Consider the following 12,554-nt stretch of genomic DNA (forward strand, 5'->3'; position numbering starts at 1 on the left):
AAGTATCACACCTGAACGAGAATGCCTTGACCAGTAGGCCAACCTGTTAGTCTTGACTGACAATTACGTCCGCTAGTTTTACTTGTATAGTCAAAATTTCTATGCAAACTTCTTATGTGGAACTCAGACCAGGCGGTCGTTTTGCAAAAGCATTTGGTGATCCATTCTTTCCTTTGTGGCCTATAATTCCCTAGTTGAACCTGTCAAAGGTTTTCAATATTATAACATAATCCCCAAAGCAGACTACGACTTCCCAAGTCAAATGAAAACAATAATAAATAGCAAAAAGCAAAAAAGAAAGCACGCAAGCAAAAAAAACAAAAAGGATAGAAAACAATGATTTTTAACTCCAAAAGTTTTCAAGATTTTTGCTCATTTGCGTAACTATGTGCAAATTTCGTTCCTCAGCTGCCAATGCCATTACAGGGGAATCATCAAGAATTTAATAAGACTTTCCAAAGCCAAACATGAATTTGTTTGCTTTGGTTTTCCAGAACCACCCCTATCTCTCAACAGGTTCCCAATAAGTTTGACTAGAAAGGATCCAGACATTAAAGAGAAACCAAACAATAAATTTCATAAGTAACACTTTTCGACATCGAAATAACCATTTTCCACAAACAGGAGAATCGAACACAATAATCAACGGTAGGATCAAGGAAGAATTGTTGTACATCCGACCATCGACTTTTCCATGGCGGTTTGATGAGATTGAAAAAATGGACCGACTAATAACTACGTAAAAAGGAAATTCGATTCTTCTAAACTACAAATACATTGGGACTTCACGGAGATATCTCTAGTAATAAAACCATGACGACCAGTTTCTATTTTCCTGATTATAGTGACAATGCATCTGCTCAAGGTGGAAACATCTTTCTTCTATGATAAGGCAAAAGGATCCAAGCAAAGCAATTCTAGCAACCAGGCCAGGAGAGCTATAATACAAAAATCAATTTACTCAATTAGCATTCCTTTTGTGGAAATTAACAGATATGGTTTTTGCTGAAAATCACATCCTGCTTCAAACATATTTGCTTATAGCTGAAATCATATCTCGAGAATTTAACGAGGATACGACTCAGTAATTGATACTTCATTTATTGAATGACCAGACACGGTCAATTCTGAATTATGCTCCTGAAGCAATGGTAGCTCTGAATTGGTGCTACCACTATGCAGAAAAAATGCTGGCTCTAATGGTACCGGCCGGAAGGTTGACGGATGAGCTTCTAAGCATGAGAATAACTGAAGCTATAGTTGGTCTTTCCGAAACATTTTCCAGAACGCACAATAAGTCAATTATGTGAATACATCTTATCATTTCCTGCATGGAACCGGCCCGATCGAATTAGCCCTTAATGTGTGGTCTATGAGATTTGTTCGATCTTTCCCTTCAAGTTTTCCAAGCCTGCAAGATTTCAACATGTCACTTTAGGTTTCTGTGGAATACTACATTAATTCTTTCGTGACTTGTAGTCTCATGCATTTTTCTTTTTGTGGTGAACAACATTTCAAGAAATTTTCATACTTACATAGCTTAAAAGGTCCGCTATGTTCTTCCCTGTACGAAAAGAGTTATTCTTATGGCCACTCAGAATTTTAAGAAGACACCAAAGCTAATTAGATATCTGATTGGACCGAGAATTGTCCATGCATCTCATACTCTGGAGCCATATATCCAGTACAATGGTTAACGGGTTGGTGTCAGTAAAAAATATAGTAGTACACATATACTGAGATGATCATAGACAACTTTACCATTTGTTGTGTCAAATTTGACTAGAAAAACGATTTGTCAATATTTTTGAAGTTGAGAAATCACAGGAGATTGTTGTTTAAGGTCTCATGCTGAATAAAATACAACAAAAACACATACAAAATGAACACACAATTATAATGGATAAAGCTCATACATAGGATATTGTGTAGAGATAATGTTACGAGCCTAAAGTTTCTCTCCTTTTTATTTTATGCTTTGTTATCTTTTATTTTCTAAACAATGTATTAATCCGTTTGTGGTCCTAGCTTTTAAGTAGTTTTTGAGCCCCCACGCCTTAAAAAAAAAAGTAGTTTTTGTGGGAACTTGGAGTCCAAGTCTTACGGGGTCTCCTATTTTGTGGTTGGTCATTGTAGCTATTTGCCTATTCTTAAGGATCTCTTAATTTGTACTACTCCCTCCGTCCCTTTTTAGAGTCCAGTATTCCATTTTGGGTTGTCCCTTAATAAGTGTCCATTTTGTAAAGTTAGTGGATAAAAATTGGTGTATTGTCTATTTTATCCCTAAAAGTAGATTTCTTTTTAAAAAGTAAGTGAGTAAAAGTGTAATGATGATGGGTAAGTAGGAAAAGTGAGGAAAAAATTGATGTGAAAGGTATAATGATGATGTCTTTTTAATAAGTTGGAATTACGAAGCAGGACACTTAAAGAGGGACGGAGGGAGTAGCTATTTTCCTATTTTTCCTAGTTAGTTTACGACCTCTATATTGGTTGGTCATTATAGCTATTTTTCCTAGTCTTAAGGATCTCCTAGTTTGTAGCTATTTTCCTATTTTCCCTAGTTAGTTTATGACCGCTATATTGGTTGGTTGTTGTAGCTATTTTTCCTAGTCTTAAGGATCTCCTAATTTGTAGTTATTTTCCTATTTTTCCTAGTTAGTTTACGACTTCTATATAAGATACGACAACTGATGAATAAAGGAAATTATCACTTTTCTCCAAACACTTGTGTTTCATCAGAGAACTAGGTTTCTCTGTCAACCTAAATTACCTTATAGCTTCGTTTGTTAACCTCTTTTTTATTAGGGTTCCCACAGACAATAGAAAATTAAATCCTCAATTTGTACCGGACAATTAAACTCCAAGCGGTTTAGTCAAGCTGGATGAGAAAGCAAGTAAGTGATTTTCTTTCCTGAGGTCGCATGTTCGAATTCTACAGAGGCTAAAAATTTCAAACATTGGGGCCACTAGAAAGTTTACCTGGTCAGTAACTTCAGGATCTCAGAATTGGTCGAGATGCACGCAAGCTGGCCAAGACAAGGAGATGCGTGCAAGCTGAACTATCAAGGAGTTGGGGCAAGGTGATTCACTGTTGCGAAAACAACATTGTATTTGACCCGTTTGGCCAAGAAGTGTTGCAAAGTGGCTGAAAAGGACAAAGATTTGTGGCTAACGTGAAGGCCGGGCTCATGATTCTGTTCAATGTTGTGTCCGTAAGAAATTCCCTCTACGAATAGAGGAACATTTTTTATGGGAAACCAATTTTTCGGGTGGCCACCAAATTTCGGGTGATGTCACCCAATGTACGTGCGACCGAACATGAGTACTGGAACCATAACACGACGCGCCAAAAGGATATGTCGCTCAATGTACTGTTTTTCATCATGTTCCTATCGAAAATAGCATCCGCAGCAAACTCTCTCCACGAAGTAAAGGAAAAACTTAAATCGTGGAATTGGTTCAAAATCCTAATTATCTTGACAGCTCTGCTGCTTGTTAATTACTACATCAGGATCACGTACGAAAAGAAGGATGACAATGATATCTTGGATGACAAAATGGAATCTTTAGCAAATTGGCAAGTCGCCCTCTACGCCGTTTCATGCATTTTACTCCTCTAAAATTCATCTTTGAGGGTTTATGCATGTGTAAGACTTCAAAAACTCGTCAAAAGTTTGGGTTCCCAGCTCGAGGTCGTTGCCATCATCAGGCGCTGGTTCAGTTTCATGTTGCACAAGTTTTATGTGGGAGCTAGCTGCTGATAGGATGAAGGAAACGACAAAAGAGATGATTTGCACAGTACCATCACCTGTCTCTGAGTTTGAGAGAATCACGAAGGTGATGTTAACGCCAACCAGTGCGCTGCCAAAAGGAGGGACTTGAACCAGTTCCATGCTTTCTCTTTCTCATCCGGTTCGTGGAGAGTGCGCTGCCAGAAGGAGGGACTTGAACCAGTTCCATGCTTTCTCTTTCTCATCCGGTTCGTGGAGCGAGTTTGATGCCGCTAATGTGGTAGATATGCACATCAAGAAAACCAGTAGATTGGCCCACAGTGTGTTGTCCTCTTACATTCGTCTTTGAGGGTTTATGCATGTTCTTTGTTCTTTTTTCCCACTACATTTAACCATAGTCACTACTCCCTCCATCCCAATTTAATTGTCCCTTGTTCTATTCTAACCGGCTAAAAATTGAGTTATATTTTTAAATTCGTAATGAACTTTATATCGAATATGGATCTTGTTTAATAGATCTCGATTAGTTTTATAATACAATATTTTCGAAATCACATAAAATATTATAAACTATAAGATATAATCAATTGAAAAGTGACACGAACTCCCAAAAAAACTACTTCTATTAATTAAATTGCGATGGAAAGAGTATTAAACTAAATTTATTTATTTTTGTCAACATGGTCACACCGGTAAAGCAAGCACGTTTCTCCTTATTCACATGCATCGATCCTCTCGTTCTATCGAACAATATATAGCTTTAATTTCATGGTATTTTGGAGCAAATGATTGTTGTTTAGCCATTCTCATGTGGGGGCAATCCCGAAGCCATAGTCAGTCTTTCCGCAATATTTTTCTAGACGCACGGCAATCCAATATGAATGCATCTTATCATTTCTTGCATGGAACCCGAATTAGCCTGTTGAAGCTGTTCCTTCCCTCCAAGTTTTCCAAGCCTGCAAGAATTAATTCAACATGTGAATTAAGGTTTCATGGAATACTACCTTCTTTCATGACTTGTAAATACCATGCGTTTTTTTCTTTTTGTGGTAAACAATGCTTCATGGAATTTGAATTCTTGTGTAGCTTAAAAGGCCCTCAGAGTTCACCTCATTAATCATTATGAATAGAGTTGTTCTTCTGGCTACTCTCAGAATTTCGAGAACTAAAGATATCTCATTTGACCGAGAATTTTTACTTAGCTTAATTCTTACATAGCTAATGACATCTCATTTGACCAAGAATTCTTACGTAGCTAAAGACATCTCATTTGACCGAGAATTGCCCATGAACTACATGCTCTGGAGCCATATATATCCATTGCAATTGTTAATGGATTGGTTGTGCCATCCCACTTTTTTAGTAAAAGTATTTTTTTTTTCACCCAAATTATTAATCTTTCATTTTTCTTTTTCAAACTTCTTGCTAATAATACTAATAAAAAAAAGACATCAGTTGTTATTTACTTCATGTATTTTGAAAATTTATCTAAACTCGAATAACTTATATTGAAATTCTAAGTTGGGTTATAATTAGGTATTTTTCCTCGACGAATGATTATTGAATGTGGAAGGAGAAATTTTGGACTGAACGTGCAATTAGACTGGAAGGTTAGGTTTGTACGTGGCCAGTTATATAGAGAAGGCATGTGGTAAGGTTTGTTTTTAATACATCACGTTGGAGAGAGTGTGTGCCGCAGAGAGAGAGAGAGTTCTCTGCATCTTTTGTTTGAGTTGCATGGTGCTAGTGAGCGGTTGCTATCGGTGCCGTAGAGAATTTGCGTTCCTTGGATTAAGGGAGAAAGAGATCAAAGGTATGTGTGAGGTGAGCAATTGGAACTAAAGGTTTTCGTCACTTAGTATTATAATTGATACTTTAATTGATCAAGGTAATACTATTACGTATACTACGTGGTCTGGGAATAGATAAGGGAGTAAATGATAGTAAATAATAGTAGTATTCACTGTAATCAGATTAGTAGTATTTCCATATAAATTGATTCATGTTATGTGCATTCTTAAAAACACAGATTAGCAGAGTACTCGAATAATATTGTATTTCACAATTTATCTATCAAATCGAGGTTTGTGGTTAAGCATGTGATTCTTTCTTTTGGAATCCTCCTGAGCCAATCTATTCTTGACAATTCGTTATTCATTGTGATCCGATGTTAATTATTCTTATTCTTATTCGTGCTCTCATAATTATTGACAATTGACGTACCCTTTGACATATAATGTTAATTGGGAATATTTGTGATTAGTCGATTGTTCTTACTTTTATTGTCGTCGATTCGTTGACTCCATAATATTATTGTGACTCTGCAATGGCACAGAGGATAATCCTGGTGCAGGTGACTCCGGTTCGTTGTTGTTCTTTTGTGTTGGGACCATGGATTATGTTTATATTTGTGAAAATCCAAGGAAAAGACCCGTGAAATATTGTGGTGACTTTGGCCACTAGGAAAAAGATTGTGAAATACTTTGTGACTCTAGTGCTCAACGGATAGAGAAAAGACTTGTGAAATACCCTGTGACCCTATTCCGGATCGGCTTAGGGAAAAGATCCCAAGCGCCATCCTGTGGTGACTTTAAGTGCGGTGTTGGATCCAACAGGTTAAGCCCTGAGAAAATATTTGGCAATTGATATTTGGTACTTGGAAATTGGTAATTATGGTTCCCACTTTGGTTTGGACTACCTCATTATTGCTGTTACTTGTTCCGATATTGTTAAGCAGGTTGTTGGTACAAAATGGTTATCATCATTGTTCGATTGTTGTTTTGATAATTCGTTATTCAGTCACTCATCTTTCGATACTATTTGCTGAGCCATTGACTTTGTCAATTTGTTGATATTATTCATTGAACCCTTGATCCTTATTATTTGAAACCATTTCTTGGAACCCACAATATCTTTTGTTTAAAAGTATGCCGCGTTGTATTCTTTACCCTAGCATGCTTAACTACTCACTGAGCTTGTAAGCTGACGGATTTATTCCACATTATTTTTCAGGTTAGTTCATGGAGCATATAGTGGACTCTGCGGCGTTGTCCGGACCTTGTGTTTAGACCTCTATGGCATTTGCATTTTTATTTCTTTTATCGTGTCAAATCGCTTCCACACTTTTATTAAATAGCAGTTCATTGTGTCATATGCTTAAGAAAAAATATTGATTTGGAGTCGCGCATTTTATTGTAATATAATATCCAGTTTTTCTTTATTTGTTTCAATTTGCTAAAAATATTTTTAATTAAACTTCATGTCCCATGATTGCTTCATGGTACACGGCCGATCATGCTCCCGGATTTGGGGCGTGACAGGTATCAGTACAAAAATAAAAATGTTCAAGAGTTAACCAACCAATTTGTTTGGCTTCATAGAGATTTCAATATAAACTGCATGAAGTCCTTTTCTAAGAATTTATGTGGTCAAATTGTTGAGAGAAATTTTCAAATGCTTTATCCAAAAGTGCGCCAAAACAATTTGGTAAAGACAGATTCCAATACTTACGGGTCCCCGCAATTCTACTTGTACTCCTGTGAGTTTCATTCACCATAGACAATTTTGCCATGCCAAAATCTGAAATTTTTGGATTCATGTCTTCATCTAACCAACAATTTGTGCCTGTTTGGATCTATATGTTTTTCTGTGCATATGGTTGAATCAAAGCTAAAAACATATACGTTGTATCTAAAATCGTAAAAACATCTAAATCTTTTGCTTACAAGGACTTTAGTTTAACTCTAAACTGTCATGCGATGAAATGGTATTTGCATCAAAGATATTTACTGAGATCTAAAATATGGAGTGGACATTCGGCTAACCAAACATCGATCAATTCTATGGAGCCGCAATCACTTGAAAGATTGTGGTGGACTCCAGCCCCACGGAGGGACCTATAGTGGACATCTGAGCAATTTTTTATTTTAAAGATTGTAAGGGGTGACAACTCCTACTAGACCCGCCTCCGTTGGGAGTGATCCAGACAATAAAGAGAAACCATGCCAAAAAATAGCACTTCATGACCTTAATTGCACTATCTAACCAACTGAGCTAGAGGCTAGCTCAGTTGGCCAGCATTTTTGTATCACCTTAGGAGGTTAGGAGTTTGACTCTTTCTATCTGTGTATGGGTATTCTTTCATTTGTATTGGGGAAAATGACGGCTCATGACATGTTTTGATAATTAATACATGCCAAGAACAAGCTAAGAACATTTGATAATGCTGAAAATGTCCTTGGCATGTATTAATTATCAAAACACGTCTTTAACCGTCATTTTCCCGTTGTATTGTTGGGGTTATTTCTCCCCTTAATGGAGCTTGAAGTTGAGTTGGAGTTATAGTAGTTGGCTTTGTTTGGTTGGGAGTTTAGTTTAGTTTAGTTTTGATAGTGGGTAGAGAGAGAAATATGATAATGATTGGAAATAGGGGTAATGATTGGAGAGAGATAGAGAGAGATGAGAAAGTAATAATTGAAAAAATAGGGTAATGATTGGAAAAAGAAGTAGGATAATAATTCGAAAACTAAACTAAAACTAAAATGAAATGGGAACCAAACAAAGCTTGTTGATTCAGTTGTTGGCTTTGATTATCTCATGCACTCTAACACAATAGATATAGTGTCTCATAGTTTCTACTTTGTAGTTTATACATAATGTAATAATCTCTCCTATCGATCGACAAAAAAACAAAAAACAAAATACACTAATTCATCTTGACTAGGTCACCCTCAGTATTACATTAAATTTCAAAGTAATTAACCATTTTTTATAGACAGGAGAATTGAACACTATAATCAATAGAGATAGGATCAATCAAGCGTTGTGTAAATTCGGGCGTCAACGACTTTTACATGGGGGTTTAATGATATTAAGAAATATGGATCCACTGCTTGTTAATTCTAAAACAAAAGATTTTTATTTTTTTTTACTTTTGTTACAGTGGTATTTAGTCAAAATTTGATAGAGTAGCACTAATGGTGACAAATCATTTTTAGTTTGATCTATTATTTAAGGTCCCAAGCCGAATAAAAATACTATAGACGATCGCATACAAATATGCACACACACACTCTTCTATATTGGATATAAATCTCATACAGACGATATATTGTAGGGATAATGTTACGAGCCTAAAAGTCTTTTGTTTTTTATTGTACGCCTTATTATCTTTTATTTTCAAAACAATGGATTAATCTGTTAGTGGTCCTAGCTTTTCAGTACTTTTTGTAGAAACTTGGAGTCCAAGTCTTACGGGTCTCCTATTTTGTGGGTCCTAGTCTTAAGGATCTGCTAATTTATAGTTATTTTCCTATTTTTCGTAGTTAGTTTACAATCTCTATATATAAGAGCTATTTGTCCTAGTCTTAAGAATCTCCTAATTTGCAGCTATTTCCTATTTTTCCTAGTTAGTTTACAATTTCTATATAAGATACAGCTGATGAATAAAGTAAATTATTGTTTATCTTCAAACACTGGTATTTAATCTGAGACCTAGGTTTCTCAGTCAACCTAAATTACCTTATTGCTTCATTTTTTGTTTACCTCTTTACACTAGGGTTCTCATGAACAATAGAAAAGTAACTCCTTAATTTGTACCAGACAATTCAACCCCAAGCAATTTAGTCAAGTTGGATGAGAAAGCAAATGAGTGGTTGTCCATCATGAGGTCGCATGCATGTCCAAATTTCATGGAGGCCAAAAATTCTAAACCTTCGGGCCACTAGAGGGTTTGCCTCATCAGTAACTTCAACATCTCGAAATTAGTCGAGGTGTATGCATTCTGGCCCAGACAACGAGGTGCACCTACAACACAAAAGGGCTATCGCGAGGAAATAAGGCAAGGAAAATGGATTTCATCGCTATAAGTACATTATCAGTGAGGAAATTCACTTTTGTCATCTTTTCTAGCTAGAAAATCGCTAGGAAACTGATTTCCTCGCCAAAAGACCTTTCCTTGCGAGGAAAACAAATTTTCACGTCAAAAGGTTACACTTGGCGAGAAAATATTTTGTCACCTTTTTTAGGATATTAATTTTTGATATATAAGTCATTATTAATTATGTTCATAGGTATTTGTAACATCATGATGGTAACACATAATCAACTACTAGTTCGATACCATTGTCAAATTTATTATAATAAAAAAGTGATAAATGGCGAAAATAGTTTCCTCGCCAATCACAATGAATTAGTAAAAAACCTCATATTTTGTCACTTTTTTTTATTCTAATTAGGAATGAAATATATGTTTCTCACTAATTCTACGCATTCACTTTTTTCCACTTGAAATTAATTTTTAACGATGTTAGTTTTTTCAAATTGTCATGAAGTTTGTTGTGAAAAAAAAACATTTTAAGGACATGTTAAAAAAGTTTACCTCATAGTTATGAACCCAAAGAAGGACCGGACATATGGATTATAAGTTTACGGGTTGAATGATATGCATTGTTTTTGTTTCGAGAGTTTTAGCGAAGAAACATTTCCTCGCCTAAACTGTAAATGGCGACAAGAAAATTCCTTGCCTATATATTTTGTAAACATGGCGTCAGTTTAGAAAGGACAAAAATAGCGAGGAAAAATTTTCTTGCCAAAATGTGTCAGAATAATGAGGAAATATATTTTTTCCTCACGAATACCTTTTGCAATAACGTTTAGGTGCTAATATATTTTGTGAGGAAATCGAGTGCTTTGATGATGAAACTAAATCCTCGATGTAGCCTTTTTGTGTTGTAGGTGTGCAAGCTAAACTATCAAGGAGTTGGGGCAAGGTGTTTGTGTTTTTGTTCAACACAACATTATATATTGTATTTGACCTATTTGGCCAAGAAGGGAGGCAAAGTGGTTGAAAACGACAAAGATTTGTGGGCTAATGTGAAGGCCAGGCTCATGATTTTGTCGGATGTTGTGTCCGTAGAAAAATACCTGTACAAAGAGAGAGGAAAAGTTTTGAATTTGTACAAATTCGTGGCGTCAAGTGATCAGGTGCTAACAACGGCTAATTCAAGAGTTTTTTGTTGACCGATTCCTAGACCTAAAATAATGGGTTGCCCCAAGCGTAGGGCGGAGACCGACACAGCACAATATCCGGTAAGACCGGAGTCGAATCCACAAAGACGGTGATGTGTACTGAACAAAAACTCGGGTTGTTATAATTTAAACGGACTCTTAGGTGGCCACCTCTTGTCGTTTTGATTGAGATTAACTAAAATCTAGAAATTAATTGCAACTTTCAGAAAATTAAAAGGAGGTATGATCGTAGGGTTCATAGCACTTGTAACTAGTCCGGATTAACCTGCTCTGTTTGGAGTTCTTAAAAACGTTTAATTTTAGATTGAAATAGATACCCTACAAGATGCGAAACCCTATGGTCACCTTATACCCATGCGCAGCGAAGAATGAGTTTTGGACCCTCATTCTCCCGTTCACATGAGCTCCGACGATGCCCAAGTTCGTCCGCGGAAAGTATTTTCCAATCTAAAATCATTTTTTTTATTGTTTGATAAAAGAAGCAGTGCCCGAACTAGCCACGGTGCGCTAATCACCCCGCGACCTTACCTGTACGTCTACTCACTCATTATTAAACAAGAAGTAAGAAGCAAAATAAACCCTAGATTGAAACATGCTTCTATTACGCGAGATAGCAAATAAACATAAAATAACAACTAATTAAATACCAGTGAATAACTTTTATTAAAAACATAAATTAAAACGAGTTACCTCAGTACGAGTAATTAAACAAAGCTTTAAAACTTGATAGGAACAAAACGCCGAAGAAAGAAAAAATTATCGGAACAGAAAGAGATCTTGGCAACAGCCCCGTCCGTCCTTTCTCTTCTTTTCCACGGCCTGGTACGTTTTTCTTTTTTTTCCACGGCTGCTAACCCATCAGTAGGGTAACAAAGTTGGCTTTATAGGGATTGAAGGCAATAATTACATAATGGGCCTTGAACTTCACATAATAAAACATTAGCCATTCAACTTCGAAGGACTTTGCATCTTGATTCAAAACTTCTATAAAATCTTCTTTTTACCCAAATTATTGGAAACCGAGCTCGAGCAATCTATAAACAACAAAAGAACACAATAAATATTAATTAACAAAAATAAATGAATAACAAATGTAGTTTGGAGGGCCAAAATATGTATATTTTGACACTTATCAATAAGTGTGTGGTATTGTTGGTTGTCTCGTGCATATTATTGGGTCTGATTTCACTGGTCAAGCTAAAGCGAAATGAAAGTGAAGTAGCAAAGGAGGATGAAGATGTGGAGTTAGGATTGCTTCTGAGCAATAATGTATATTCCACTCAAGAGTGCCGGCAAGCCCTAGCTAACTGAGACCATTGCAAGGAAACTCTCATCAGAGGGACTTCTCCTCCTACGTGAAAAATTAGGCACTTATCACTGGACCAACAAGCAACGCTCAGCACAAGTGTCTTGCTTGATGAGGCTGCTGATCTGTAAGCCCATTTTGGGATCTTCGGTTTGTCTCACTACAATGGATTTTTTTATTGATACTTTGTAACAATGTAGTGGATTTTTTTCTCTTTTTCACTCAGGATGGAGCAAAATGCCCAGCTTTGGAGATGTGTTCAAGCTGATCTGGAAGCTGATATATAACAGGATTGGAATAAATATCGAATTGGTACAAGCACTTCATGCTCGGATTATGTATCATAATTGCGGTGGTAATGTTCATTATTGGTTACACATCAAAGGGAGGAGATGTCCTTGTACCCTAGAGAGATTTCTTGATGAACGTCCTGTTAATCTTAGTAAGGAAATGACAACCATATAAAGTGGACCAAAAACGTTCATAAG

At 36.2% G+C, this 12,554-nt stretch overlaps 1 protein-coding gene across 1 annotated transcript in view; it reads right to left on the reverse strand.

Annotated features, from left to right (window-relative positions):
* Positions 1-1,028: 1,028 nt before the first annotated feature.
* The window catches only part of LOC131333927 (cysteine-rich receptor-like protein kinase 11), a 38,733-nt gene continuing 27,207 nt past the window's right edge, over positions 1,029-12,554 (reverse strand). The window contains exon 4 of the transcript XR_009201969.1: positions 1,029-1,194. The gene's annotated coding sequence lies outside the window, so the exon portion shown is untranslated. The remainder of the gene's footprint in view (positions 1,195-12,554) is intronic.

The sequence above is a fragment of the Rhododendron vialii genome, chromosome 7a (genome assembly GCF_030253575.1).
Source record: "Rhododendron vialii isolate Sample 1 chromosome 7a, ASM3025357v1".
Taxonomy (NCBI): Eukaryota; Viridiplantae; Streptophyta; class Magnoliopsida; order Ericales; family Ericaceae; genus Rhododendron; species Rhododendron vialii.